We start from the raw sequence: 6,527 nt of genomic DNA on the forward strand, positions 1-6,527 counted from the left end.
TGCAGAAGGTCGGTGGGCGGTGTCACTGTACCCTATAGCGTGACGGACTGTGGTGGAGGCACCGCCCATTGAGGTCCCCCTGTCGTCATGGGAGACCGCAGGAGACGTTAGCCGGAGCGGTATTACCGTGGCAGGACGGATTATTGGAGTACCTCCGGCCGATTAAAGCGTTACTCCCCGGGGAAGCTTCAGAATATAGAAATTATAAGCATTGTCACGATGGGACAACTGCAGTTAGCGTGCATAGAGACGAGGTACGTTGATGAGTTTTGTTGGTGCTACCAACACTCGAAGCGTGCAAGGGAACCGCGACGGGTTGTCATTCCCTCACTATAAAATCACAAAGACAGAAAAAACATGAGTCTGTTATCTTGCCTTAATATTCCACGATCCCTACATCAAGATCATGGCTGTACCACTGTTCCTGTCGAGTTCCTTCTTCCATTCTCACAAATCCCAACACTGCTTTGACAATTTTTTTAAAATGTTCTTATGCGTCTTTGTTCATGGCAGTCATTTGAAAATCTCAGGACGTAGTGGCCAGCTGGTGCATTTGTTTTTAGGTATAGAATAAATAGCATCAGAAACTTTTAAAGTTATTTAATTCACGTTTATCCTCGCGTTCATTAACATAACATACACTAGGCATCCTTTCAAGGTTGGGTTATTGTTTGTTGGCAGAGATTTTGTTTTTGCAAACATCTTTTAGGCAGTAATCCGCCTTGAATCAAAAGATGGGCCTGTATGGTTTACTTAAGTTTCCCCCCCCCCTTTAAAACTTTAATTTCAACAACTGATTTTTTAAAGATTGGCTCTGAGTTTTGTATAAAGCAATGTAGGAACAAGACAGCTCCAGATTTATACATTTTCCTTTTTAAATAAAACTATGCCGAATTGCTATCCTATGGTCGGCATAGAATAAAGATGTTTGATTGAAAATTGTTCTAAATGGGTACTGGATAAATGATTCAGTTAATAGATGTATAGTTTATCATTTGTTACCAAATCATAGACCACAAATGCGTACATCCTCTGCGGGTTAGCTGATCTGCAGCAGACAGCAACTATAGTTGCTTTCAAATGATCTACATTTCAGATTTCTTTCCCCTCTCGCTCCTCATCCAATTTTCTTTGTCTATAGAGCAACTTTCTAGTTGACTGGTGTGAAAATTCTTTAGTATCCACCCAATCTTCAACCAAACTTTTAGCCACTTTCCATCATCATCCTTACTACCTTTAATTTAACTTAGCATAATCAGTTCAGTCATCTAAATATTCTTAGCAATAAGGCAGCTTTACATCATCCAATTCAGACAACTCTCAACATGGTGGCAACAAACCGTAGACACTGGAGCGAAAATGATAAAACAAACAAGCCGCTAGGGAAACTGAGTAGTCACGCAACTTCTGTGGAGACCGAGATTAGAAACATTAACCATTCCATTACTACCACAGATCCTACTTGACCCCCAGTAGCCTGTTGTTGTACAACTGTTCCAATGCATTCTAACAGCTAGAAGTGTTGTCTAACCAGTAAATCTCAAATGTCCAAATGCCTTAAAACCTGCGCGTAAATTTTTAGTCACCTCATCTGTGACTGAATGCAAAGTTGGGTTTGATGTTTTACATGTTGAAGCCTCTTGGGATTTTATATAGATGCAAACCATGGTTGACTTTTGGTACTTAGGTACAAGATAAACAGGAGAATCAGATGTCACACTGGCGAATTCACGTGAAAGATCAAACAGGTATGGAAGTTATAGGAAATGATCAAAAATCTTTTTGCCATTAATCAATCCAAATGCTGCTTTTAATTAGTTTTAGAACATTGACAGCTTTAAATGAAGCTGAATCCAGACAGAGCAACACAAATTTTAAACTCCTGAAAATACGGTGTTAGATTTCATTATTTGTAATGATGAGTAAACTTTTCATACACTATTTGAGATCTTCCATAGGAAACTTTCAAAGTGGTTTAAGTAGAAAATTTAAAAACTAGAGTAACCACTTTATTAAATACCTCCTGTGCCTAATAAAGTGGTCACTTAGTGTTTGTCGTGTTCTGCTGCTGTAACCCATCCACTTCAAGGGTTAACAACTGTGTTTAGAGATGCTCTTCTGCACTATTGTAAAGCATGGTTATTTGAGTTACTGTTACTTTCCGGTCAGTTTGATCCAGTCTGGCCATTCTGTTCTGATCTCTCGCATTAACAAGTCTTTTTTTTTTGCCCACAGAACTGCTGCTCACTGGATTTTTTATTTATTTGTCCACACTATTCTCTAATATCCATAGACTGTCGTGCGTGAAAATCCCAGGAAATCAGCAAGTCTGTGCAGATTGGTGATAACAAATCCTCCTCGCTGACAATCAACACTGGTTGTGGAGCTGATTGTGGACTTCAGGAAGGGCAAGATGAAGGAGCACATACCAATTCTCATGGAGGGATCAGAAGTGGAGTGAGCGAGCAGCTTCACGTTCCTCTGTCAAGATCTCTGAGGATCTAACCTGGTCCCAACATATCCATGTAGTCATAAAAAAGACAAGACAGGCTATATTTTATTAGGAGTTTTAAGAGATTTGGCATGTCAACAAACACACTCAAAAACTTCTATAGTTGTACCATGATGAGTACATCACTGGCTGCATCACTGTCTGGAGGGGCTACTGCACAGGACCGAAAGAAGCTGCAGAGGGTTGTAAATCTAGTCAGCTCCATCTTGGGCACTAGCCTACAAAGTACTCGGGACAACTTTAGGGAGCAGTGTCTCAGAAAGGCAGTGTCCGTTATTAAGGACTCCAGCACCCAGGGCATGCCCTTTTCTGTTACCATCAGGTAGGAGATACAGAAGCTTGAAGTCACACACAGTCAGTGATTCAGGAACAGCTTCTTCCCCTCTGCTATCCAATTCCTAAATGGACATTGAAGCTTTGGACACTACCTCACTTGTTTTACTATACAGTATTTTTTTTACATTTTAAAAAAATATATTCAATATACGTAATTGATTCACTTTTGTATTTTACTTTTTTTCTCTCTGCTAGATTATGTATTGCATTGAACTGCTTCTGCTAAGTTAACAAATTTCTCATCACATGCTGGTAATAAACCTGATTCTGTGATACTCAAACCACCCCATCTGGCACCAGCAGACATTCCACGGTCAAAGTCATATAGATCACATTTCTTCCTCATTCTGATGTTTGGTCTGAACAATAACTGAGCCCCTTGTCCATGTCTGCTTGCTTTTATGCATTGAGTTGCTCCCACGACTGGCTGATTAAATACCTCATTATTGAGCTACTGTACCTAAAGTGGCAATTAAATGTACAGAATTTTTTCCTTTTTCAGATGGATCAGACCCATTAGGAATTGGGTGGAGAGAAGAATTATCAAACCAAAATAGTAAATAGGACTTTCATTGAAAGTCTAGTGGGTTATGCATTTCTTTATTTCTCTGTCCTATTCATCACAAAAATATCCTGCTATCAAAACAAAGCCCCATTTACTGTCGGTATATTACCCAAGTCAGGTAGAGGACACCAGAGACAAGACCAAACTGTTGAAACTAAACTTATAAAATTTTACTCAAAATATAGTTAACTTTGCCAGTTATAAACAGAAGTTGTACAGATCATAATCAGCAATCTCAGGCCAGAACTTTCCTTTTGCTGAATGCTGTAAGAAAATGCTGCTTTAAAACAATTCCAGATGATGTTGCAGGATAAAATATAATTAAAAGGAAAGCATTAGCAAAAGCATCTATTTTAGATAAAGATGTTTTACAGGCAATTAAACAGTATTTGCACATCTTTCCCAGCCTTCCTGCAAATAAACATCTATAATAAATTCAGTCAAAAAATGGCAGCTGTTACAACCAAATCCCACAAACGTTACATTGTGTACAGTTACATGTGTACACTGTCAGTAACACTGTGTACACTGATATATATGTACAGTCAGCTGTTACAACCAAATCCCACAAATGTTACATTGTGTACACTGTCAGTAAATCATGACAAAATACAGTGATAGACATCTTGCCTGACAACAACCTCCTAATCAACACAAAATAATTCTAATTAGATCGTGTGACAGGCATCCAGCAGTTGTTCACATCACTAACAAAATGGCATAGGATTGCACCATTTTCACAGTGCAACAGCATGCAAGAAGCAGATGAACACATAACCAAATTGGCATTTTACTAGCTTAAAGGGGGTGGTTCTTATTAAATATTACTAGAAACTCTGTCTGGAGACACTGCAGCAATTCTCATTAAGTGCCCCCAGAAAATATTTACAGATTTTTTTTGTTAGATGTTATTTGATTAACTTTAAGTCTGGAGTTCAAGATATACAGGCTTGGTTGAAACAAAGTCACAACTGAGCAGTGAATCACATCCATGCAAAATAATAATTTCCCCAAGAGGAAATGATATCCTTTCAGAACTCAAACTGCACCATTCAATTAAAAAATCATTTGTGACATTTCAGAAGATCTAAAGCAGTCTCTCAAATTTTTGCAACGTACAAATATCTCATTCAAGTTTGACAGTGCCTACCAGGGAAGCATTAATTTGACAAGTCATAGTAAAACCATCTTTACCTATCAACACTCAGAGAAGAGCATGCTATATGATGCTGTTTTTCCATGATATATAAATGCCACATGGTCAATTGAAAGCTGCAGATATTTAATTTTGCCTATTTTTCAACAAACATTAGGCATAACTAAATCAATAATCAATTAAGGATACCCTGGGCTGGGAAAGTTCTACAGAAACAGCAGCAGGATTGACTTGGAAACCTGGGCAGGGTGTAAGAGGAGGATGCATTTTGCTAAAGGTATGAGAAAAGGAACTCAATAGCAAAAAAACAGCATATTCTAAAAATAACTATTATACATGCTTGTAGACAAGGATTGATACGACTTTTAAATTCCTCAGGGTGACATCATTGGTCTTTTCACTGGCCTAATCACTCAGCTTTTGAAAAGCTCTACAGGGAATTGATTTGCTTAGAAGGACTGATTTAAACCAATAAAGTTTCAAATTAAAACTGAACATTTGATTACACAAAAGCAGTATTATAAACCTAATAAAAGTGCACAATTATGCTACTTTGTATAGTCTATCAAGGCTTTGTGTTCTAAAAACCAGGGATCAGTGTCCTCAGTCTAATTTGTAAATGTTTACCTCCTTCACAAACACTTACCTCGTTCCCCCACCCCACCTGCAATTCAGTCCTCAGTTAGAAATTCAATGCCAGCAACACCCCAGTTCCAGGTTTACTTGATTGGCATGGGGCTTACTGGGAAGTGTTTTTTTTACATTTATCTGACAGTCTATGTACAAGTGGCACGTCATCCTTCAGATAAAACAGCATGATCCAAATGAGTACTTGTCATTTAAGAATCTTGTATATTTAGGCCGGAATGGAATTCAAGAGCAAATTACTATAGCTTACTAACTGAAACCATCAATCACATTCAGCACAATGAAGGTACCATCTACACTCCTGCTGGTACAATGACAAGTACATAATTGTACAAATCCAGATTGAACATTTTATTTGAGATAGATAGATCTTACTAGGCATTGTGATCTACAGACCCCCAATAGCTATGTTATTTAGGACATTACTGTCCAAATTCAACTCTGCAGCATTTTCTATGATGTAAAGTATTGAAGCACAAAGGCTAATGCAATCCTTTATGAGATTACTCAGTTGTATTATCCCAGTGCTTCAAAAAGGTGGCTTTTTGCAACAGCAAAATAAGGATTTTTGGGAGATGGGGCCATGATAAAGTGGGTAGATATGAACTAATGCAAAATTACTTTGGAATTAAGAATACCCAACATTTGTTGCACTTACTGAACTCTGGGTTGCATTCTTACAAATATTCGTACAAGCAGGTGATTTTTTTTTAATCCAAATGTGAAACACATGGGAGAAACAAAAAATGGATAGAATTAAACAGGTTTTAGATTCTTTAAGACCATTTCTATCAAATGCAGGGTTCAGCACATCAATATTAGCCAAATATTTTGTTGTGTAGTTTTGTAAATTAGACCTCCATAACACCAGTAATGATTGCAGAACTCAGTGCCCTTCATTACAAGATTTAAGATCCCACTACTTTCAGTAAATTAAAAAATTACTCAGACAAGTATTTCATTCCATTGTAATTGTTAAAACCAAATTGAAGTTGAAACAAAAACTGGAAATCTAAAAGCAAACATCAGAAAATCTTGGGAACACTCAGGTCAGGCAACATCTTTTGAAAGAGAAATAATTAACATTTCTCTTTCCACAATTTCCAGCCTTTTCTTTTATAAATAAAACAGAACAGTAGTCTGTTCAAAAGTTTCACACTATTCAGATGTAAGTTATGATGTTCAATATAAACAACCAGCAAGTTAAATTGCAAATTGAAAGGTCTACATTCTCTTTGCTAAATCACTTTACAACTTGTCTTTCCTAGGAGGGGAAAAATACCAAAAAATAACGAGTAAATTCAAGTTAT

General features: G+C 37.4%; 1 long non-coding RNA gene across 1 annotated transcript; it reads left to right on the forward strand.

Annotated features, from left to right (window-relative positions):
• The first annotated feature begins 2 nt into the window (after positions 1 to 2).
• LOC132382065 (uncharacterized) lies at positions 3 to 5,764 on the forward strand. Its single transcript, XR_009508192.1, has 2 exons — positions 3 to 254; positions 2,236 to 5,764. It is a non-coding gene; the product is annotated as an uncharacterized LOC132382065 (long non-coding RNA).
• Positions 5,765 to 6,527: the final 763 nt, after the last annotated feature.

The sequence above is a fragment of the Hypanus sabinus genome, chromosome 27 (assembly GCF_030144855.1).
Source record: "Hypanus sabinus isolate sHypSab1 chromosome 27, sHypSab1.hap1, whole genome shotgun sequence".
NCBI lineage: Eukaryota > Metazoa > Chordata > Chondrichthyes > Myliobatiformes > Dasyatidae > Hypanus > Hypanus sabinus.